General features: G+C 38.3%; 1 protein-coding gene across 3 annotated transcripts in view; it reads left to right on the top strand.

Moving 5' to 3' along the window:
- PTPDC1 (protein tyrosine phosphatase domain containing 1) overlaps positions 1-24953 on the top strand; it is a 70678-nt gene that overhangs the window by 1026 nt on the left and 44699 nt on the right. The window lies entirely within an intron of this gene.

Below are 24953 nucleotides of genomic sequence, written 5' to 3'. Positions count from 1 at the left end.
AAGGGTTTGGGTGACATGCTGCAGTCAGAGCTATTTAATGAGGAACTGGGATTTAAACCCAAGCCTCTGTGGCTCCAAAACCCATTCATCATGTTGCCTCTCAGCCTCTGTTCCAGTTATGTCCCAACCAAGAATTCTACTTTGTGACTTAAAATATGAATATTCCCAGCCCCCCACACCTAAGAAATGTGAATTCAGTATTTGGGACCTAGCCTGGTAATCTGCATTTTAACTGTTATTAGGTGATTCCATTTTGGTGATCTAGGAACCATTTGGAGAACAACTACTCCATAAATTTCCCACCCAGCCCCCACGTCCTCATGGCGTGTACCCTAGGGATTCGAAAGAGCAGAGATTACATCTTCTCTTCCAAAGAGGTGGCCAACCAAGCTTTGAGAGAAGCCAAGGTTTATGAGCTAGCACCTTGCACACCTCTCAGTTTGAGAAAGTGCTGGCAATTTTGGTTTTCTTTCTTCCTCCCCCCCTCTTCCTTCCTTCCTTTCTCCTCCCCCCTTTTCTCCCCTCTTTTTTTATACAGCTTCCGTTGTTGCTACTCTGTTACTCCTGAGAAAATGGCTCAAGGCATTTATTTTAAAGTCCATATTAAAATTTAAAACACCATGAAAAAAGTTTAAAAACCACAATTCATTCATAATGCTTCCAGTCTGTAAGTTTTCATGTTCTGTTGTATTGTTCTACTATTAATTAATAATCTCCCTCTTGTTAATCATATAGATTATTCAAGTTCACACAATTTAGAAAATTCTTCTAGGAGATGAGCTTGAACCTCACAATTCCAATTGGAAATCAGAAAATTATGCTGAAGATAAACCTTAAATCACAGTTCTCTTTAGAACATATCTCATTCTTCCAAATGCCTCAAAATCTGAAGATTTTTCCTTAGTTCTAAAAATAAATGGTATCATTGGTATGCATATGTATACACTGAAATGTTTCTTTTCCAGTGACTTCATCTGTTCTTTCCCATATCACTTCATTCTCACCAAAAGATATATTTAATTATTAATACTTAATTTGCTTATATATTTCATGTTCTAAAAAATGTAAGTTGAATAATCAAAACATTTCTTTGCAATTATTAACTGTCATTTAATGCACTTTGCTGCTAAAAAGGTTTTATTTGTCTAGTTCTTATGGAGGCAATATGGGATAGAGGAAATAAAGTGAGTTTTAGTTTGAGGAAGACCTGGTGCTCCAACCCCAATTCCAACACTTTCAAACAGTGATCAATCTGATCACAGTAAATTGAGCAAATTAGATTTTTAAAGAAGCTGTGAATTTTGTATTGTAACTAGTTACAGTGATGAAAAATTGAAACTCTCTACTTACGCTTGCATAAGAAACTATTAATAGGGATTCTGCTTTAACATTTTCTCAGTTTGTTAATGATCATGTTTTCTTCTTCTTTTTTTTTTTGGTCTTATTTAAAACCTAACATTTGTTCTGTTGGGTAGTAAACCTTTATGATTTTAATCCATAACTTTTTGAGTGGCAGATTCTACTGCAAAACCACTAACTAGCCTTATTCTAGCTGCTATGAAAGAATACTTCCTTTCTTTGTTCTTTCTCTTGGATGTGAAGATATTAGTCTTTGGCTCATACTTTGCTGTCTGGATGCTGTGTAGTGCTGCTGGATGTGTTTATAGTGCAAGGAGTTGGCCATTGCAGGTAGAGAATGGTTTAGAGAAGGCCTACAAATTGTACTTGAGGGAAACAAAGGCATGTGTTTTTTGATCTTGGAGTTTTTATTCACTACAGTTCAAGCAGCACCATTTCTTTTGCACACTCGATCTAATAATTTGTGGCACTCTTCCCTTCAAAAGGAAGGTTGTCTGGCCCTATAAATGAACTCAGGACTTGATTTCATCAAAAATGTTTGAATACTTGTGCTAGACATTATAATAGTTTAAATGGATCAATTATTATAGATTCTTAGATTCCTGTATGTTTAAGAAGGGCCATATGGTCTTAGCTACTCATGGAAACATTTTCTCATTTAGAATCATACTGTTTTCAAAGTCAATCCTAATATGTTACTTTTATAGCTTTATAAAGACTAATTTAATTTAGCTCTAGGTGGAAAATGTTCTAGAGGATTTATATTTTCTCCATTTAAAAAAACCTTCTGATTTAGGGTTTAAATTGCCCAGTAGTTTAATTAGTGTTGTTTCTATGTTTTTATTTTATTCTAGACACAATACTGTTTCCCAGGAAGTTTGCATATAATATGTATTGACTTTTAAAAATAATGTTTTCTAGAAATAAATAAAGGTAGGTAAATATATAGTCAATATCAAACTTAGAAAATACTGATAATCAGAAAATAAAATACACTCTGTTAATATTTTGACATGTTCTTCTGGTCTTTGTTTATGTACCTGTTCTATTTATGTATTTCTTAATAAAAATGAGATCATACTCTGCATTCTATTTTATACCTTATATTTTTTAATCTAGTAGCATATGACGGAGGAGCCTGGTAGGCTACAGTCCATGGGGTCGTGAAGAGTCAGACACGACTGAGCGACTTCACTTTCACTTTTCACTTTCATGCATTGGAGAAGGAAATGGCAACCCACTCCAGTGTTCTTGCCTAGAGAATCCCAGGGACGGGGGAGGCTGATAGGCTGCCGTCTATGGGGTTGCACAGAGTCGGACACGACTGAAGCGACTTAGCAGCAGCAGCAGCATATGACAAATAAATGTGCTTTTTACGTGCATAATTTAAGTTCTTTGTGAGCAGATGTTTTGTTGCTAAAATAGGGACCACACGAATCTATTTATTAAATTAGTCTACAGAAACCCAGTCTACCAACCCAGGAACAGAATTACTTCTCTGCTCCTTTTTGACCCCAATTCTGTACCTGTTACTCCCCACTGCCCATTTCCCCACCCCCAGGAGGGTTCTGTTGGGGGAGTCTCTGAAGGAAGTTTTATCTAGTCAGTTATACATTGTTAACACTTAAGTTCTCTTCTTTTCCAGTCTTTTCAGTAAATCCTTCAGAATTTTTATATTTTATTTTATTTGCTGGAGACAAACATCACGAGTGGAGTTGGGAGGATTTAGAGTAATACAGGAAAATAAAATCATATGCTGGAATTCTTTCTCAGACTTATAGGGAAAGGAGAGATAACTGAATAAAAATACTCCCTGGGTATATGCTTTCATTCTTTCTCCCAGACAATGATGTTTTTAAAGGTCAGGGACTATTTATTCTTATATTCCTCATGCCCCTCATAGTTCTTGGCACCTAGTAGCAACTCAGGTATTTATTATATTGACTCATGAGTCCCTAACTATCCTGGCTTCTTCCCTGCTTAACATATACTAGTTTATATGTCTCTTTTCAGTATGTTCCTGTATACTCTGTCTTCATACTTTGAAAAATATATATATTTGCACAAAGACACAATTCTATATGATTGAAAATTGGAAAAATATCAAAGATCTAATTTTATTATTATTGAGGATGTCAAAGTTTTCTATCATCATACAGTTATAACTAAAAACTGCATTATTTATTTTGTTATTCAGATTGTTCCAGCATTTGCCATTGTGAGCTGTTTTAGTTGGCTTCTGAATCGCTTTGACATAGCCCTAGCAGTTTGTGTTTTGAGCACTTTCCTACTTTCTGGGCAGGATCATCTTGTATATTCTCTACTCTGCTTCTAAAATCAGCCATTTCTCTTTTTGTTTATCTTTGTTGTTTTTTACTTTTTTATTTTCCATATGGCTTTTTACAAGATATTGAATATAATTCCCTGTGCTGTACAGTAAGACCTTGATGTTTATCTGTTCTATTAACATATATAATAGTTTGCATCTGTTAATCCCCAACTCCCAATCCATTCCTCCGCATCCCGCTTCCCCTTGGCAACCACGAGTCTATTCTCTATGTCTGTGACTCTTTTGTAAATAAGTTCATTTGTGTCATATTTTAGATTCCGCATATATCATATGGTATCTGTCTTTTTCTTTCTGACTTAACTTCACGTAATATGACAATCTCCAGGTTCATCTGTGCTGCTGCTTCTTTTTTATGTAAAATCACCTATTTCCCTGGATTCTTTCATTGGAAAATGGTATTAGAAACCAAGACTTGCTCTAATCTGCTCATCATTGAAGCACACTTATTCACCCAGGCCAAGGAGGGGTAACTGTGACCACAGCTGGGCTGTGCTCGAAGTGCCTGTGGCAGTGGAGACTGACAGGCTGTTATACTGGGGCAGGATCACTCTGGTGGGAGTCCCTCCCAGTGCCTGCAGAGGCTGAAGAAGATGGTTGAGGAAGGGGGTTGCAATGGTGGCCCTACCCCTTCTATGCCACTCAACAATGATGCCTTGCTTCTATGATGTCCCAGGTTTTTTGTGTAAACTTTCCTGGTTGTGGGGCCCTTAGTCCTGTTACTTCAGGCTGTCTTTTCACAGCCAATCCTCCCTGAGTCAGTTCTCTGAACCCCACTTTCCAGCACTCAACTCCCTCTACACCAGGAGACACACAACTCATAATGGAGTGCTCAGGGCTAAGGCACAGATCATGCATGCATTTCTTACTTTGTTCTGCCTTCCCCTGATCCCCCAAAGTTCCCTTTCTGCCCCAGCTGATCTCTCCACATTTTCTGAATGTGGGAACCTGTCCTCACCTTCAGCCTCCCGCCAGGATTGCTGGCCTGTTTTTTTTATTCCTTTTCTTTTTTTCTTTCTTTGGTCCTACCCGGTTGTTAGCGCATTTTTCTTATCCTTTAAGGTGTCCAGAGTCTTCCACTAATGTTCAGAAGATGCTCTGTGAGAATTGTTCCATTTGTAGATGTATTCTTGATGTAATTGTGAGGAGAGACAAGTTCTGGGTCCTCCTATTCTGCCATCTTGACTTCCCCTTAAAATTTTTTTCTTTAATGAATTTTGCTTTTAGTATTGTACTTAAAAACTCATCACCAAACTCAAAGTCATGCTGATTTTTTCCCCTAAGTTTTCTTATAGAAATTTTTTAGTTTCTACATTTTACATTTAGGTCTATGATCTACTTCAAGTTAATTTTTGTGTAAGATGTGAAGTTCAGTTTGTTGTATATGGACTTCCAGTGTAGCATGATTTATTGAAAAGACTTCTTTCTCCATTGAATTGCCTTTGCACTTTTGTCAAAAATTTACAGTATTTGTGTAGGTCTGTTTCCATACTCTCTATTCTGTTTCATTGACTGATGTGTCTGTTCTCCACCCCCCTCCGCCCCCATGTTCATTACTGTAATGGTGAATCTTGAATAATATAAATTCTTAAGCTTTTGCTTTTCTTTCCCAGAATTGGATTGGTTATTCTAGTACCTCTACTTTTTCACAGATTTTTGAAATAAGTTTATATATTTCTATTAAAAAAAAACCTGGCTAGAATTTCAATAGGGATTACATTAGGTCACAGAAAATTGACATCTTTACTGACTAGTTGATTTTTATGTGTTGGCTGTGTGCCTTTTGACTTTGCTAAACTCTTCATAAGAGTTATTTGGTAGATTCTTTGGGGTCTTCTGCATACAGTTATGTTGTCTATGGTTAAGGATGATGCTGTGAAAGTGCTGCACTGAATATGTCAGCAAATTTGGAAAACTCAGCAGTGGCCACAGGACTGGAAAAGGTCAGTTTTTATTCCAATCCCAAAGAAAGGCAATGCCAAAGAATGCTCAAACTACCGCACAATTGCACTCATCTCACATGCTAGTAAAGTAATGCTCAAAATTCTCCAAGCCAGGCTTTAGCAATACGTGAACCGTGAACTTCCAATTGTTCAAGCTGGTTTTAGAAAAGGCAAAGGAACCACAGACCAAATTGCCAACATCCGCTGGATCGTTGAAAAAGCAAGAGAGTTCCAGAAAAACATCTATTTCTGTTTTATTGACTATGCCAAAGCCTTTGTGTGGATCACAATAAACTGTGGAAAATTCTGAAAGAGATGGGAATACCAGACCACGTGACCTGCCTCTTGAGAAACCTATATGCAGGTCAGGAAGCAACAGTTAGAACTGGACATGGAACAACAGAATGGTTCCAAATAGGAAAAGGAGTATGTCAAAGCTGTATATTGTCACCCTGCTTATTTAACTTATATGCAGAGTACATCATGAGAAATGCTAGGCTGGAAGAAGCACAAGCTGGAATCAAGATTGCCAGAAGAAATATCAATAACCTCAGATATGCAGATGACACCACCCTTATGGCAGAAAGTGAAGAGGAACTAAAAAGCCTCTTGATGAAGGTGAAAGAAGAGAATGAAAAAGTTGGCTTAAAACTCAACATTCAGAAAACGAAGATCATGGCATCTGGTCCTGTCACTTCATGGGAAATAGATGGGGAAACAGTGGAAACAGTGTCAGACTTTCTTTTTGGGGGCTCCAAAATCACTACAGATGGTGACTGCAGCCATGAAATTAAAAGATGCTTACTCCTTGGAAGGAAAGTTATGACCAACCTAGATAGCATATTAAAAAGCAGAGCCATTACTTTGCCAACAAAGGTCTGTCTAGTCAAGGCTATGGTTTTTCCAGTGGTCATGTATGGATGTGAGAGTTGGACTGTGAAGAAAGCTGAGTGCTGAAGAATTGATGCCTTTGAACTGTGGTGTTGGAGAAGACTCTTGAGAGTCTTGGACTCTCTTGGACTCTTGGACTGCAAGGAGATCCAACCAGTCCATTCTGAAGGAGATCAGCCCTGGGATTTCTTTGGAAGGAATGATGCTAAAGCTGAAACTCCAGTACTTTGGCCACCTCATGCGAAGAGTTGACTCATTGGAAAAGACTCTGATGCTAGGAGGGATTAGGGGCAAGAGGAGAAGGGGACGACAGAGGATGAGATGGCTAGATGGCATCACTGACTCGATGGACCTGAGTCTGAGTGAACTCGGGGAGTTGGTGATGGACAGGGAGGCCTGGCGTGCTGCGATTCATGGGGTTGCAAAGAGTCGGACACGACTGAGCAACTGAACTGAACTGAACTGAACTGAACTGAAAGCAGTCTTACATATTTCTTCCTTTCTAGCCTGAATACCCTTCATTTTTTTTTTTTTTTTATTTAAATACACTAGCTAGGACTTTCAGTATAAGGTTGAATTAGAAGTGATGAGAGAGGACATCCTTGCCCTGTTACTGATCTTAGGGGAAATACTTAACATCTTATGCTCAAAATTATTCAAGCTAGGCATCAGTAGTATGTGAACCGAGAACTTCCAGATGTACAAGCTGGGTTTCAAAGAGGTAGAGGAACCAGAGATCAAATTGCCAACATTCATTGGATCATGGAGAAAACAAGAGAATTCCAGAAAAACATCCACTTATGCTTCATTGATTATGCTAAAGCCTTTGTGGACCACAACAAACTGGAAAATTCTTAAGAGATGGGAATACCACACCACCTTACCTGTCTCCTGAGAAACTTGTATGCAGATAAAGAAGTAAGTTAGAACCGAACATGAAACTACTGACTGGTTCAAAACTGGGAAAGGAGTATGACAAGGCTGTTATTGTCACTCTGCCTATTTAATTTACATGCACAATACATCATACAGAAGGCGGGCTGGCTGAATCACAAGCTGGAATCAAGATTGCCAAGAGAAATATCAACATCCTCAGATATGCAGATGATACCACTCTAATGGCAGAAAATGAAGAGGAACTAAAGAACTGCTTGATGAGGGTGAAAGAGGAGAGTGAAAAAACTGGCTTAAAACTGAAAATCCAAAAACTTAGATTTTTTGAATCACTTCATGGCAAATAGAAGGGAAAAAAGTGGCAACTTTGACAGATTTTATTTTCTCGGGCTCCAAAATCATTGCAGACAGTGACTGCAACCACAAAATTAAAGCTTCCTCCTTGGAAGAAAAGTTCTGACAAACCCAGACACCATATTCCAAAGCAGAGGAATACTTTGCTGACACAGCTCTGTATAGTCAAAGCTATGGTTTTTCCAGTGCTCACGTACAGTTGTGAAAGTTGGACCATGAAAAATGCTGAGCGCTGAAGAATTGATGCTTTTGAATTGTAGTGCTGGAGAACTCTTGAGAGTCCCTTCGACTGCAAGGGGATCAAACCAGTCAATCCTAAAGGAAATCAGCACTGAATATTCATTGGAAGGACTGATGTTGAAGCCGAAGCTCCAACACTTTGGCCACCTGATTCGAAGAGCCGACTCACTGGAAAAGAGCCCAAGACTGAGAATGATTGAAGGTAAAAGGCGAAGGGAGGGGCAGAGGATGAGATGATTAAGTAGCTTCACTGACTCAGTGGACATGAATTTGAACAAACTCTGGGAGATAAATGGAGGACAGTGGAATCTGGAGTGCTGAAGTCCTGGCGTGCTAAAGTCACAAAGAGTTGGACACAACTTACGGACTGAACAACAACAACAAACAGAGGATATCCTTGCCTTGTTCCTGATCTTAGGGGGAAAGCCTAGCATCTTGCTGTTGAGAATGATGTTCAGTCCAGTTCAGTTCAGTTGCTCAGTCGTGTCCGACTCTTTGAGACTCCATGAATCGCAGCACGCCAGGCCTCCCTGTCCATCAGCAACTCCTGGAGTTCACTCAAACTCATGTCCATTGAGTCGGTGATGCCATCCAACCATCTCATCCTCTGTTGTCCCCTTCTCCTCCTGCCCCCAATCCCTCCCAGCATCAGGGTCTTTTCCAGTGAGTCAACTCTTTGCATGAGGTGGCCAAAGTACTGGAGTTTCAGCTTTAGCATCATTCCTTCCAAAGAAATCCCAGGGCTGATCTCCTTCAGAATGGACTGGTTGGATCTCCTTGCAGTCCAAGGGACTCTCAAGAGTCTTCTCCAACACCACAGTTCAAAAGCATCAATTCTTCAGTACTCAGCTTTCTTCACAGTCCAACTCTCACATCCATACATGACTACTGGAAAAACCATAGCCTTGACTAGACAGACCTTTGTTGGCAAAGTAATGGCTCTGCTTTTTAATATGCTATCTAGGTTGGTCATAACTTTCCTTCCAAGGAGTAAGCATCTTTTAATTTCATGTCTGCAGTCACCATCTGTAGTGATTTTGGAGCCCAAAAAAAGAAAGTCTGACACTGTTTCCACTGTTTCCCCATCTATCTGCCATGAAGTGATGGGACCAGATGCCATGATCTTAGTTTTCTGAATGTTGAAGTTTAAGCCAACTTTTTCACTCTCCTCTTTCACTTTCATCATTTAGTTCCTCTTCACTTTCTGCCATAAGGGTGGTGTCATCTGCATATCTGAGGTTATTGATATTTCTCCCAGCAATCTTGATTCCAGCTTGTGCTTCTTCCAGCCCAGCGTTTCTCATGATGTACTCTGCATATAAGTTAAATAAGCAGGGTGACAATATATAGCCTTGACATACTCCTTTTCCTATTTGGAAACAGTCTGTTGTTCCATGTCTCGTTCTAACTGGTGCATCCTGACCTGCATATAGATTTCTCAAGAGGCAAGTCAGGTGGTCTGGTACTCCCATCTCTTTCAGAATTTCCCATTTCTTTCAGAGTTTATTGTGATCCACACAGTCAAAGGCTTTGGCATAGTCAAGAGAATGATGTTAGCTGTGATTTTTAAAAAGTAATCTGTATTAGTTTAGTGAAGTTCTCTTCTAATTTTTGAGAGTTTTTATCATGAATTGATGTTGAACTGTTTCTGCTCATGTATTATATGATCACATGATTTTTCTTGTTCTCTGTGTTAATACGATGTCCTATGGACAGAGGAGCCTAGTGGGCTATAGTCCTTGGAGTCACAAAAGTGTTGGAGATGACTTAGCAACTAAACAACAACCATTTTAAGTGTACAGTTCATTAAGTATATTCATGTTGTGTAAATTAAGTTGTACTTTTCATTTTTATTTAGTTCAAAACATTTTCAAGTTTATCTTGAGACTTCTTAACCCATGTATAATTTAAAGTACATTGTTTAATTTCCAAATATTTTGAATTGTCTAGCTGTCATCTATTATTGATTTCTAGTTTTATTTTGGTATGCTCTGAGAACATATTTTATAAGGTTTGTATTCTTTTATCTTTATTAAATTGTGCTTTATGTACCAGAATGTTGGTGAATGTTCCGTGTGAGCTTCTGTTGTTGGATGGAATGTTCTATAAATATCGGTTGGATCAAGTTGGTTGATGGTACTGTTCAGGTCATGTATATTGTTACTGATTTTCTGCCTACCTGATTTATCAATTCCTTGGAAACAGGTGTTGAAACTTCCAGTTGTAAATACAGTCATCCTGCTTATTCACAGTGAAGTGGTTCCAGGATCCCCCACCCCACCTTGGATTCCAAAATCCATGGATGCTCAAGTCCCTTATATAAATTGATGTAATGTCTGCATATAACCTATGCATATCCTCTCGTATACTTTAAAGCATCTCTAGATTACTTATAAACCCTATAAAATTACTTATAGATATGATGTAAATGCTATGTATGTGCGTGCCTGCGTGCTGAGTTACTTCAGTCATTTCTGACTCTGTGACCCTGTGGACTGCAGCTTGCCAGACTTCTCTGTCTATGGGATTCTCCAGGCAAGAATACTGGAGTGGGTTGCCTCCAGAGAATCTTCTCAATCCAGGGATTGAACTTGTGTCTCTTAATGTCTACATGCATTGGCAGGCGGGTTCTTTACCATTAGTGCCACCTGGGAAGCCCAAATGCTATGTAAATGGTTGTAAATACAAGCTAAAGATTATGTAAATAGTTGCAGGTATGTAGCAGATTCTTAAGTTCTGCTTCTTGGAGCTTTCTGGGGTTCTTCTCCCAAATATTTTCCATCCGTGGTTGGTTGAATCCCCGAATAGGATTAAGATTCATTTGTGTGTGTATGCATACTCAATCATGTCTCTTCAGATTTTCTGTTTTTTAATTACCTTTTTGTTGAGGTAACATTGGCTACAACATTACATAAGCTTCATGTGTACAATAATATATTTTTACTATGTACGTTACAGCTCACCACCAAAAATTCAGTTTCCATCTGTCACCATATAGTTGATCCCCTTTACCTATTTCACTCTCCCCCGATCACCCCTTCCTCTTTGGTGACCACTATGTTCTCTATATCTATCTATTTGGTTTTATTTATTCAAGTTTTTTATTTTTTTATATTTCACATGAGTGAAATTACATGGTATTTATCTTTCTTCATCTGACTTATTTCATTTAGTTTAATACCCTTAAGGTACATCCATGTTGAAAGATGATACTGAGCAGTATCATCTTTATACTGAGCAATATTCTATAATTTTTGTGATTAAGTAGTGTGTATTCTTGTATATACATATCTATCTCAGTCGTGTCTGACTCTTTGCCACCCCACGGACTGTAGCCTACCAGGTTCCTCTGTCCATGGGATTTTCCAGGCAAGAATACTGGAGTGGGTTGCCATTTCCTTCTCCAGGAGATCTTCCCAACCCAGGGATTGAACCCAGGTCTTCCACACTGTAGGCAGACGCTTTACCATCTGAGCCACTGGGGAAGTCAATTCTTGTATATACATATCTATCTATGTGATGTATCACAGTGATTGGTTTGAGGATGTTGAATCAACTTGCTTTGATAGATCATGGTTTGGTTTGAGGATGTTGAACCATCCTTGCTTCTGTAGATCATGGTTGTGTGATCTTTGAATGTATTGTATTCAGCTTGCTAATATTTTGTTGAGAATTTTTGCATCTTTGCTTATCAGAGATATTGGCTATAATTTTCTTTTTTTGTTTGTGTTGTCTTCATTTGGTTTTGGTATCAGAGTGATGTTGGCTTTATGAAATTACTTAGCATTCCCTAGTTTTCAGTTTTTTTGAAGAGTTTGATAAGGATAGATATTAAATCATCTTTGAATGTTAGAATTTACATGTGAAGCCTCTGGTCCTGGGCTTTTGTTTTGGGGGAGGTTTTTATGTTTCCATTTCACTGTCTGTCTTCATGATTCAGTTTTGGGAGGTTATAATGATTCTAAAAATTTGTCTATGTTTCCAGTTAGTTGTTACATAGCTGTTCGTGATATTCTTTTATAATTCTTTGTATTTTTGTGGTATCTGGTCTGCTCTATTTCCAGTGCTTTCTAATACCTTCTTTATGTCATATATTGAGTTCTTCAGCTCCAGAATTGTCTTGTTCTTTTTTAGGGTTTCAACCTCTTTGGTAAACTATTATTTCATTTCAGTAATTTTTATCTTGAGCTAACTGAACTTGAGCCTTTCTGAGTTTTCTTGTAGCTTGTTGAGTTTCTTCATGAGAGCTCTTTTGAATTCTCTATTAGATCATAATACTCCATAGTTTTAATTTTGCTTTGGATGAAATTGTCATTTTCTTTTTGTGATAGTGTTTCTGTGGTTCTTCATGATGCTTCATGAGTTGTTCCTCTGGCGGTGTATTTGAAATAGAGAATTCATTTCAACTGATTCTGATAACTCAAAAATAATTAAAGGATTTTCTTTTCTCTTCCAATAGGTGGCGCTATAGCACAAGTTTTTGTTTTCTCTTAGCTGAGCTGCCTCTGGTTATATTTAGGAAGTAGCACTTTTCACCCTCCACCTGATGGGCAGAAAGCAAAGATGAACTAAAGAAGAACCTCTTGATGAAGGTGAAAGAGAAGAATGAAAAAGCTGGCTTAAAACTCAACATTCAAAAAACTAAGGTTATGGCATCCGGTGCCTTCACTTCATGGCAAACAGATGGGGAAAAAATGGAAACAGTGGGAGATTTTATTTTGTTGGCCTCCAAAATCACTGCAGATGGTGGGGCTTAATTGCTCTGTGACATGTGGGATCTTCCCAGACCAGGGATTGAACCTGTGTCACCTGTACTAACTAGCAGGTAGACTCCTTACCACTTGAGCCATCAGGGAAGCCCTGTCCTTTACTTTTCAGCCTGTTTGTGTCATTGAATCTAACATGTCTTTTGTAGATTGTATATATTAGTAGTTTAGTTTTTTAGCGGGAGGATGAAATCTAATTTATGCTTTTTTGTTTTATGGTTTTGGGTCCATATTTTTAAGACTAGTTTTTTAAGATCAGTTTTAAGTTCACAACAAAATCGAGAGGAAGTTACAGGGATTTCCCAAATATTCCCTGCTCCAACAGATACATCACCCATTACCAACATTGCTTACCAGAATAATACATTTGTTATAATCTATGAACCTATATTAATATATCATAGTCAACCAAAGTATCATTTACCTTAGGGTTCATTCTTTTTTTAAAATTTATTTATTTTTAAATTGAAGGGTAATTGCTTTACAGAATTGTGTTGGTTTCTGCCAAACATCAACATGAATCTGCCATAGGTATACATCTGTCCCCTCCCTCTTAAACCTCCCTCCATCTCTTTCCCCATCCTACCTCTCTCAGTTTTTACAGAGCCCCAGTTTGAGTTCCTTGAGTCATACAGCAAATTCCCATTGGCTATCTATTTTACATATGGTAATGTAAGTTTCCATGTTACTTTCTGTTGACATGTTGATGTTGGCAATTTTATCGCTGGTTCCTCTGCCTTTTCTAAATCCAGCTTGTACATCTGGACGTTCTTGATTCACATACTGTTGAAGCCTAGCTTGAAATATTTTGAGCATTACTTTGCTAGCATGTGAAATGAATGCAATCGTGTGCTAGTTTGAACATTATTTGGCATTGCCCTTCTTTGGGACTGAAATGAAAACTGACCTTTTCCAGTCCTGTAGCCACTGCTGAGTTTTCCAAATTTGCTGGCATATTGAGTGTAGCACTTTAACAGCATCATCATTTAGGATTTGAAATCTTTATAGATGCCCTATGATGTCAGTCATTTCAGCCTGAAGGATTCTTTTAGTATTTCTCATAGGGCAGATTTACTAGCAACAAATTCTCTCATATCTGTTTTTTTGGTCTTTGTTTTTAAATCTGGAGATGCCTTAATTTCTCCTTTATTTTTAAAGGAGAATTTAGCTGGATATATAATTCTTGGTTGACCATGTATTTCTTTTAGCACTTTGAAGATGGTCATCTCACTGTCTTTCATCTTTTCTGATAAGACATAACTATCTGTTAACTCTCTTCATGGTCATATTTTAGGCTACAACTTCCTCCACTCAGTTTTAGTTGCCTCTACTTGTGTCTGCTTTCTTTCTTCCCAAATCCATTGAAACCTCTTGCTTCTTGCTCCGTGAGCTTATCCTTTTAAAAATTTTTTCTCACCAGGATCTTAGGAGGAAGGGGAAACTAGTGTATAAATTCAATCCACTACTTAAACCAGATGTTCTCTGTATCTTGCTATAGAAGGTCTGATCTAAGCCTGTGATTTCCCAGGAGCTACACAGCTGCCCTTGTTTTAAGTTATCCAAGCTTGTCACTCAAGTGTTTCAAATATGTTTCACAGAATAGTATTTTCTTTGAGAAGTAGTTCAGGAATGTAAAAGATGTAAAATCTTGTTATCCTTCTCAGTCTGTAAATAAATGGAGATAGTAAGGTGAATAGTAAACCCTGCTTCATCTACTATTTTAAGTTTTTCATGTTGAACTAGCTGCAATTTATTTTAAAAATTCTAAACAGTGTCACAGTATTTAAAGGTGGATGTAATTATATGACCACAGTGTTTATATACTTACTAAAAAGAATATTCAGATACTAAACATCTTTTGGTTAGGAATCCAAATTATGGTCTGCAAAATGATGTGGTATGCTGTTTTTTACTAAAATAACTGATAAGGAGAATCTTGCTGATACCACCTGCATAGCAATGCCCTGATTCCAGGTAATGTGTTTGGTTTAAAATAGAATTTTGATAGGAACATTAATGCCCAAGTCTCACCCAGGAACATGAGTCTTTTTCTAGATCTGGTTGATGATGTAGAACTTCTTAACATATTTCAGGAGGTTGTGAAGATTGGGTTAGAAAAAAAAGAAAGTTTTATTTTTCTGGCAGCTAAATAGAACCCAGGAGACACACTTTCACAATAATCTATAGAATATGTGCTGCTAGGTGAATGCAGATTGCCTACCTAATGCATTGGTTCTCAAAGCATCAGGGTCATTGAAAACTAGTTAACAAGGCAGATTCTCAGCCCCACCCAGACCTACTGAGTGGAAATTCTCGAGGTGGGGCTGACTAGTCTGGATTTTTAGGAAAGCCCTCCAATTGATTCTGATGAGTGTTGAATTAGGATTTGTTGACTTTTTTTTTAATGAATTTAGAAGTATCTGTGGTAGTGGCACTCATGTGAAGATGGTTGAAACCTGTAGGAATAACCAGTCAGATGTGGCTGTTTGTGGGAAAAGAGTATGGAAACCTTGCTTATGAAAACGAGTTTCACCTATTGTTAACATCTTACCTGTTTTATCATAGTATGTTTTGTGAACAGTCTGAACCAAACAGCATATTTCTTCAAATGATGAAATACTGAGAATGATACTGTACTGTTGTTTTTCTCTGATCTGTGATTAGTCTCCTGAGAGCTGGGGACCTTCCCTAAGGTGTATTTAAGGTGTGAAATCACAGAAGCCAGTGTGGTTCATAGCAAACTGCCAGACATAACGTATATTCAAAGCAGTCGTAAGTTATTTCCCTGAGGACTTATCTAGTTAGAAAGGCTGGAGGGATTTGAAAAAAAGAAAAGGTGTGTCTTAAATGTTGCCAGCCTGTTCTCCAGAGGTGATTTGAGGAGAAAGGGGATTTTATATAGTTCTAGGGTTTTTTGTTGTTGTTTTGTTGAGGATACAGACTCAGAGGTGGGATTCATAGTTGAGGACTTAGAGTTTAAAAGAAACATGGTTTTATTTTGTTTTACTACATAAGGAGTCATAAGGAGTGCATTAATTCTTTTAAGGACAAAATACTACATACTGTGGTATTAAGAATCTATTTTTTATAGCATCTGAGCCACTAGATAAATCTTGTCAGCCCTTCATGATGAGGGGATGTGAATAGAATGTGTAATTAGCATTAGGGAAAGCATCCTAAAGGGGAGAAAATTTGGGCTGAGGGTTGAATTTATTGTCATCGTGCATATTTGGCAAAAAAAAAAAAATAGCTACACTCCTTAGGGAATTAGGAGGAACACAAATTTTTCAAGTTGCAAATTGAAAAGATGTTGGAAATGTCACTGTGATCAGGGAAGTTAAGATAGAGAGAATGCCATTTCTTGCATTTGTGTAGTGGTGCTATCGTTTATTTGATAGGCTCTTAGCAACAATCTTGAGATAAGTAAAGCATGATTACTCTTCCTCCTTTACAGATGAAAAAGCTGGGGTTCAGAGAGATTAAATGATGGTGGTGTGGTATATATTGGGTTGACCATAAAGTTCATTTGGGCTTTTCTATAAGATATTGTGAACAATATAGTTTGATATAGAAAGAATGATATAGAAGGTCCATATAATCAAAGCTATGGTTTTTCTAGTAGTCATGTACAGATGTGAGAGTTGGACCATAAAGAAGACTGAGTGTCAAACAATTGATGTTTTTGAACTGTAGTGTTGGAGAAGACTCTTGAGAGTCAGTTGGACTGCAAGGAGATCAAACCAGTCAATCCTAAAGGAAATCAGTCCTGAATATTCATTGAAAGGATTGATGTTGAAGCTGAAGCTCCAATACTTTGACCACCTGCTGTAAAGAACTGACTCACTGGAAAAGACCCTGATGGAAAGGTGGAAGGCAAGAGGAGAGGGCAACGGCAGAGGACGAGATGGTTAGATTGTATCACCGACTCAGTGAACATGAATTTGAGCAAGCTGTGGGAGATAGTAAAGGACAGGGTGCTACATTCCATGGGGTCTCAAAAAGTCGGACATGACTTAGCAACTGAATAGCAAACAACACTGCAAATGATTGAACTCTTTGGCCAACCCAATATTTATTCAACAAATTTTTGAGCATCTACTACATAACAGGCCCTTTTCTGGGCTTTTAAGACATAGTAGTTGACAAAGCAGACAAAAATCTATGACTTGATTGGGTAGAGAAAGGCAGATGGTAAATGGGATAAATAAGTAAATTATGTAATGTGCTTAGATATATTTTCTTCACAAGTCCTGAGGAGAAAAACGGAACAGGGAAAGAGAGCTGGTTTAAAATGTGAATAGGGTGACTAGAAGGGTTTTGAAGAGGACGGTGACACGATCCATCTGAAGTTAAGATCATTCTGGCTTCTGTGTTGAAAACAGACTGTATTATCAATCAGGTATGGAATTAGATCTGTGTACTGGCTCTCAGGTAATCTTTATAACTTCTAGAGAGCAGATAGTCTCAGAGCTGTTAGTAAGTGTGCTTAAGATCACAAAGCCAGTAAGTGCCAACAACTCTATTGAAAATATGTTTAGATTTTGTAACATTATGTTTAGCTCTTTTCTGTTTCTGTTGGAAGGGGGGAACATAAAATATGTAAAAGGGCTGTGTTGTTGATACTTGTCTTTGGTATAGCAGTGAATGAAGATTTGGAAGGAAGAATTGACAGATTGTCTGCACAGAGCAAGACAAATTTGAAAATACTACTGTGGAAAGGAGCTCTGAAGAGTTTCTTGAAAGGGAAGCAATTATAAATGGTGCAGAATCCAGTGTAGTTAAGTTCCAATGCATAGTGTAGCAGACTAAGGTCTGTCTTTATTGTTGAAAAGCTGTATGTATAGTGGTTAAGAGCACAAACTCTGGAGCTGAACTATGTAAATTCAAATCCCAGCTCAAATCCCAGTTCAGATAATAGCTATGACTTCAGACAAATTGTTTGACTTGACTTTGCCTTAGTTTCCTATCTGTAAAATAGAAATAATGTACAGACTAAACATGTTCTTGCCGTATAATCCAGCAGTCATGCTCCTTGATGTTTACCCAAAGGAGCTGAAAAACCTTTGTCCACACAAAAACCTGTACACAGATGTTTATAGCCACTATATTCATAAGTACCAAAACTCAGAAACAACCAAGTTGTTCTTCAGTAGGTGAGTGAATAAACTATGGTACATATAGAGAATGGAATATTATTCAGTACTAAAAAGAAATGCACTTTCAAGCCATGAAGACATGGAAGATGTTAATTGTATATTAGTAAGTGAAAGCCAATCTGAAAAGGCTACATAATGTATGATTTCAACTATATTGCATTCTGGAAAAGCCAAAGTATGGAGACAGTGAACAGATTAATTATTACTGGGATGGGGTGTAGAGCGTAACTAAGTGGAGCATAGAGGATTTTTAGGGCAGACACAGTACTGTGTATGATACTATAATGGATACATATCATGATTCTTTGCAACCCCATAGACTGTAGCCCACACAGTCCTCTGTCCATGGAATTCTCCAGGCAAGAATACTGGAATGGTTGCCTTTTCCTACTCCAGGGGCTCTGTCCAGCCTAGGGATCAAATCCAGGTTCCTGGTGTCTCTTGCATTGGCAGGTGGCTTCTTTACCACTAGCACCACCTGGGAAACCTATGCATGTCATACATCTGTCCAGTTCCATAGAGTATCCAATGCCAAGAGTGAATCCTAAGGTAAACTATTGACTCTGGGTGATTATGACGTATCAGTGTAGGTTCTTCTATTATAACACATGTACCACTTTGGTGGGAGGGTGTTGATAATGAGAGGCTGGGCATGTGGGAAATAGGGCAGGGGTTTAGGGGAAAATCTCTGTACCTTCTACTCAGTTTTGCTATGTATCTAAAACTGCTCTAAAAATAAAATAATTTTTTAAAATGGAAATAATGGTGATACTCATCTAATAATATTGTCATGGATATTATGAGTTGAGATATATAAAGCATTTGGAACAGGGCTTGGCATTAAGTAAGTGTATGTGTTATTATTCATGAACATAAAAATATATAGGTTACATAGGTTCACTCATAGACTTAGGCTTGCATCTGTTTTTCCCCATACAAACTTAAATTTTTTAGCCACAGAAGCTTTTATCATGATTGCTGTATAGAATCTAATCATTTTGATTGAATTTCTTTAAGTGTGGCAGAAAGCCTCTTACCAGAATGAGCTGCAGTGTAAGTTGATGATAGAAATTGTTAGACCAAATTTAATAAATCATTTTGAGGATGGGCCAAAGAATCTGCATTTTCCATAAGCACTCAAGGTGATTCTGATGCACGTTGGAGTGCTAGTGCTTTGAGAGTCTAGGAAGAATATACCATACTTCTAATATCTCAGGCACTTATTAATACAATCCCTGCAAATTCTCTCCCCAAAATACATGTATAAATTTTGGCAGATCACTATGTATCTGGAAGATGGAAGAGAAAGTAGTGATGGGAATACCAGACCACCTGACCTGCCTCTTGAGAAACCTATATGCAAGTCAGGAAGCAACAGTTAGAACTGGACATGAACAACAGGCTGGTTCCAAATGGGAAAAGGAGTACGTCAAGGCTGTATATTGTCACCTTGCTTATTTAACTTATATGCAGTGTACATCATGAGAAACGCTGGGCTGGAAGAAGCACAAGCTGGAATCAAGATTGCCCAGAGAAATATCAATAACCTCAGATATGCAGATGACACCATCCTTATGGCAGAAAGTGAAGAGGAACTCAAAAGCCTCTTGATGAAAGAGGAGAGTGAAAAAGTTGGCTTAAAGCTCAACATTCAGAAAACGAAGATCATGGCATCTGGTCCCATCACTTCATGGGAAATAGATGGGGAAACAGTGTCAGACTTTATTTTTGGGGGCTCCAAAATAACTGCAGGTGGTGATTGCAGCCATGAAATTAAAAGACGCTTACTCCTTGGAAGCAAAGTTATGACCAACCTAGATAGCATATTCAAAAGCAGAGACATTACTTTGTCAACAAAGGTCCGTCTAGTCAAGGCTATGGTTTTTCCAGTGGTCATGTATGGATGTGAGAGTTGGACTGTGAAGAAAGCTGAGCGCCGAAGAATTGATGCTTTTGAACTGTGGTGTTGGAGAAGACTCTTGAGAGTCCCTTGGACTGCAAGGAGATCCAACCAGTCCATCCTAAAGGAGACCATTCCTGGGTATTCATTGGAAGGACTGATGCTGAGGCTGAAACTCCAATACTTTGGCCACCTTATGCGAAGAGTTGACTCATTGGAAAAGACCCTGCTGTTGAGAGGGATTGGGGACAGGAGGAGAAGGGGATGACAGAGGATGAGATGGCTGGATGGCATCACTGACTCGATGGACATGAGTTTGGGTAAACTCCGGGAGTTGGTGATGGACAGGGAGGCCTGGTGTGCTGCGATTCATGGGTCGCAAAGAGTTGGACATGACTGAGCAACTGAACTGAACTGAACTGAACTGATGGAGGGTCAGTGCACAAATGAGCACTTTTGCAGAGTTCTCCTGGATTTGAGTTATTTGAAGAGAGCCAAGGGGGATTTCTGCTTCCAACCAAGATGAAATAACAAGAGACCAGAATCACCACCCTGCCTGAAATAACTATAAAACTAGACAAAATATGTAAAAATGGTTTTGGACATTGAAAAACAGGCAGCTTGGAATCATGATCTTTGAGAGAGGACAAGCAAACATGGTGAGCTTCAGGTTGCACCAGCTGCCTCCCTGGAAGCAGTTTGCATGCTGCAGTATGGGGAGTACCTAAACAGAGTCTTCTTGGAGATGTGTAGAGAGCCAGGATGGCTAGAAGTTGCAGTGTAGTATGTTGGAGAGAAGGGAGTAGCATGAAGAGAGGCTATAGAAACATGTGGAGGACCCTCAAGTTTTTGCTGGCCTAGAGTATTTGGCTGAGTACTGATCTGCACAGACTACCCAAGACTAGGGAGAGATACAGGAAGAAGTAGACAGAACAGTTCCAGGGCATTCACGGGGCTGGAAATAGTTCATGTTCCCACCAGTCAGAGAAGAAAAGCCTCATGATACCCAGAGCATCAGGTGGAAGCCTTACAAAGTTGTGGCCTTAAGCAATGGGCTAAATTAGCCTAAAATGAAGGCAGTTGTGGAGCTGCCATACTAATTTCAGATAACTAGTCTAATGAGGCAGGAAAAAGTGAGTAATTGAGACCTATTGAATAAGTAATGAGGATTTCCTTGTGGAGAAAGAAGGATTAAGTAAAACAGGATAAAAGTATGACTCGTTGTTCAAGCAAACAGGAAAGCTGTTTAATTTGTAAACCAGTGGAGCTGAGTTTAAACAGTACTAGAGCTACTAGTACTTGAGCTACTAGAGTTTAGATGAAGGCACGTGATCAACAACTGCACAAAGAATGAAAGGGAATCTGCACTGAATACTTTTGATAGCCCTACAGATACAAATGGGCTTCCTAGGTGGCGCTAGTGGTAAAGAACCCGCCTGCCCATACAGGAGACATAAGAGATGCAGGTTCAATCCCTGGGTGGGATCAAGCCTCTGGAGAATGAAATGGCAAGCCACTCCAGTGTTCTTGTCTGGAGAATAGGGTTGCAAAGACTTGCAACTAAAGTGACTTACCATGAATGCATGCACACACAATACATGTATATAATATCTAACACACAAAATAATTATTTTGTATTTTGTCTTGCATATTAGAATAAGCCTATAGACAAGGCATGGAAGACAAGGCATGGAAAACTTGATTACAGGTATTTTTTGTTGTTCAATTGCTAAATCATGTCTGACTCTCTTGCAATCCCATGGACTGTAGCCTGCTAGGCTCCTCTGACCATGGAATTTTACATGCAAGAATACTGGAATGAGTTGTCATTTCCTTCTCCAGGGGTTCTTCCTGACTCAGGAATCAAAGCTGCATCTCCTGCATTGGCAGGTGAATTCTTTACTGCTGACCCCAGGAATGCCCAATTGCAGATATAGCTAAAGTATAAAAATTAAAAATCATTTAAAAAATGATATAGGTCCCCTCCACTTCCAAGTTCTTCTACCTATATCATTTTTTCAATTACTTTTACTTTTTAAGCTTTAGCTAGATCTTAACTAGCTAAAGCTTAAAATTAAAAATTGTTTTTTTTAAAAGGAAATGAAATAGCAGAACTTGGAAGTGGAGAGCAAAGGTGAAATGGAATAGTACAGATAAAATTACTTTTCTTATTTTACAAGGTAAGAATCAAGATACTGTTTAAAGTTGATAGAATAAAATATGGTTAAACGATGTTACTTAAAATTACAAAGATAATCAGAAGAATTAAAAATGTTTTGGTATGTTTGGTGGAGAAAGATTTGGCATGGTGGGAGGTAGGTAGAGTAAATGAGCCAGTTTTCTTGTTTTGGTGAATCATTTTAAAGATGATAAAATAATAACCAGAAGTATACATGTAGTCATTTCCCCTGGAAGAACTAAACCCAGTGTTTACATTTTTAACCTCTGGGGAGTAAAAGTTGGGATGGGAGATAAGAATGGAGACTTTTCATTCTGTACCATTTATTTCTTTGTAAACTTTTATATATGCTTAATTATCTGTGTTTGAAGGTCCACTTTTTAACCTCAAAATGTATTGCAAATCATTTTTAGCCTTTTTTAAAAAAAGTGTCTTGATGTGTCTTGGGACTTCTGAAAATACTAATGTGATAGTAAACCACATACACTGTGCAGACAGGGGAGCTGATTGTTTTTGTTTTAATTTTTGATGATTACAGCCCATCTGAGGGTTAGATCTCAGCTCTGGGTACTAGGATATGAATAACTATAGAATTTAAATAGAAAGGGCATCCATGTCTATGAGGTCTAGAACCATTACATATGAAAAATGTGGAGGAGAAGATCTGCGGGTGGATAGTCTGGGAAGATGTAATGCGAGAGTACATGATCGCTAGCCAGCTTTAGATATGTGGAACAAAGGGTTTATTATTCTGTGTGGTCTCAGAGCAGATATTTACAGAGTAGCCACATAAAAAGAGTTTTTTACTAGAATTATGTGATGATGTCACTGTTAATTTTCAAAGACATTGTGGAGAGAATGCTCATATGGGTTAGGATTCTAATAGAGGACTTCTGAGGTTCCTCACAAATTTGAGTTTCTGAGGGCCAAGTTGAGAAGAAAGTTTTAATATAGTCCACAATCTTATTTGTACTTTTTACTACCCAAAGGGATAAGATTAATTCAACACTATTTAAAGCCATTTTGGGGGTTGTTTCTTTGGCCACTCTGTGCAGCATGCTGCTGCTAAGTCACTTCAGTCGTGTCCGACTCTGTGCGACCCCATAGATGGCAGCCCACCAGGCTCCCCCGTCCCTGGGATTCTCCAGGCAAGAACACTGGAGTGGGTTGCCATTTCCTTCTCCAATGCATGAAAGTGAAGTTGCTCAGTCGTATCCAACTCTTAGTGACATGGGATCTTAATTTCCAGACCAGGGATCAAACCCCTTCCCCTACATTGAAAGTGTGGAGTCTTAACCACTGGACCACCAGGGAAGTTCCTAAAGTGATGTTTTCAATGGGTTTTAGGTGTTAGATCCATGAAAGTCGTCTAATATGCCATTTCACCTCAAGAGATATGTATGCAGTGAATGTGTCCCTTACATCAGAGAAGAGCAAGTCATGGCTTCTCCTTTTGAGACCCCATGGTGTGCAGGGGAGCCAGTCCAGTAGTCACATTTTATTACATCACAGCTGAAGAGCTTAGGGTGGCTTCAGGAAAGACTTAACAGAAAAAGTGACAGGGAGGTCTGTCTTGTCACCACATGCTGGATCACCTGGGACATGCTTCATAACTCCTCATCTACCGAACAACAATTCTGACTGCTATAAAAATCCCATGGTTCTAAAATGGTGATAATTGTTTTTTGGGGGTCAAAATATGTTTTAAAGGTCCAGAATTTTGAAAAGTAACATGGTAAAAATATTGTAAATCTGATCTTAGTGGGTATTCTTTCAAATTAAATTTTTGCTAATGAGTTTCCTGGAACAACTTGTTCCATTAGTCCATTGACTTCTTGTCTTTGTCTAATATTTGTTTGAAATATTATGTACATTATAAATTTCATATTAGTATGATACCAGATTTGTGATATGAATATTGCAGGAATTTCTTTTATCTTTCATGGTAGAGTACATCTACGATTTTAATTTCTGTATTTCTTTTGAAGGGAGACCGTTTCATCAAGTAGGACTTGAAAATTTTATACCTATTGAACATATAAAACTTGATTTTAGAAATAAAATTTTAGTGAATTTGAAATTGTCAGAGGGTCACTGAAATTTGTGAAGTGTTTTTTTTTTTTTCCACAAAAATAAATGCTCCAAGGAAAATATTAAGACTGTATTTAATTACCACCTGGGGCTTCCCTGGTGGCTCAGACGGTAAAGCGTCTGCCTACAATGCGGGAGACCTGGGTTCAATCCCTGGGTCAGGAAGATCCCCTGGAGAAGGAAACGGTAACCCACTCCAGTATTCATGCCTGGAAAATCCCATGGACTGAGGAGCCTGGTGGGCTATAATCCATGGGGTCGCAAAGAGTTGGACACGACTGAGTGACTTGTGTGTGTGTGTGTGTTAATTACCACTTAGTTTATTGGTGCCAAAATTTTCAACAGATTTTTAAAGCATTTTTAAAAAATTAACAATCACATAAAAATTAGTCTTTGATCCCCTAGTCATTGATGCTCAAACAATAAACATGGCTTTTCAAAGAAAAATATTAAGATCGTTATTTAGGAAAAAAATTTAATACTGTATGTGACTTTCTGCTGTATCGCCATTAACTCTCCCCTTCTAGAAAATTCCAAGTTTCTAATCATGGCTTTCTGGTGACCAGCCCCCATCCAGGAGCCATCCAGTAGCCCACCTAGAGTTAAGAGTTACCCCATTAGAACTAGAACAAAGAGTCTCCTAGAGTCCTTATCACTTAGGAATTTACAGGTGTCTAGTTGCTCTGTGTCAGGAACCAGGGAGCAGAAATCAATATGTGTTTTGTTTATTTCACAATCTGACACATAATAGGGGCTTCAGAAAAGTGACGATTTTTGCTTTTTGACACGTTAAAAGATTTACTTAACTTTCCTCAGTGGAAACCATAGCAACA

This window comes from Bos mutus, chromosome 8 (assembly GCF_027580195.1).
Source record: "Bos mutus isolate GX-2022 chromosome 8, NWIPB_WYAK_1.1, whole genome shotgun sequence".
NCBI lineage: Eukaryota > Metazoa > Chordata > Mammalia > Artiodactyla > Bovidae > Bos > Bos mutus.
The sequence above is the reverse complement of the archived record's forward strand: the minus strand, read 5'-3'. Positions and strand labels throughout refer to the sequence as shown.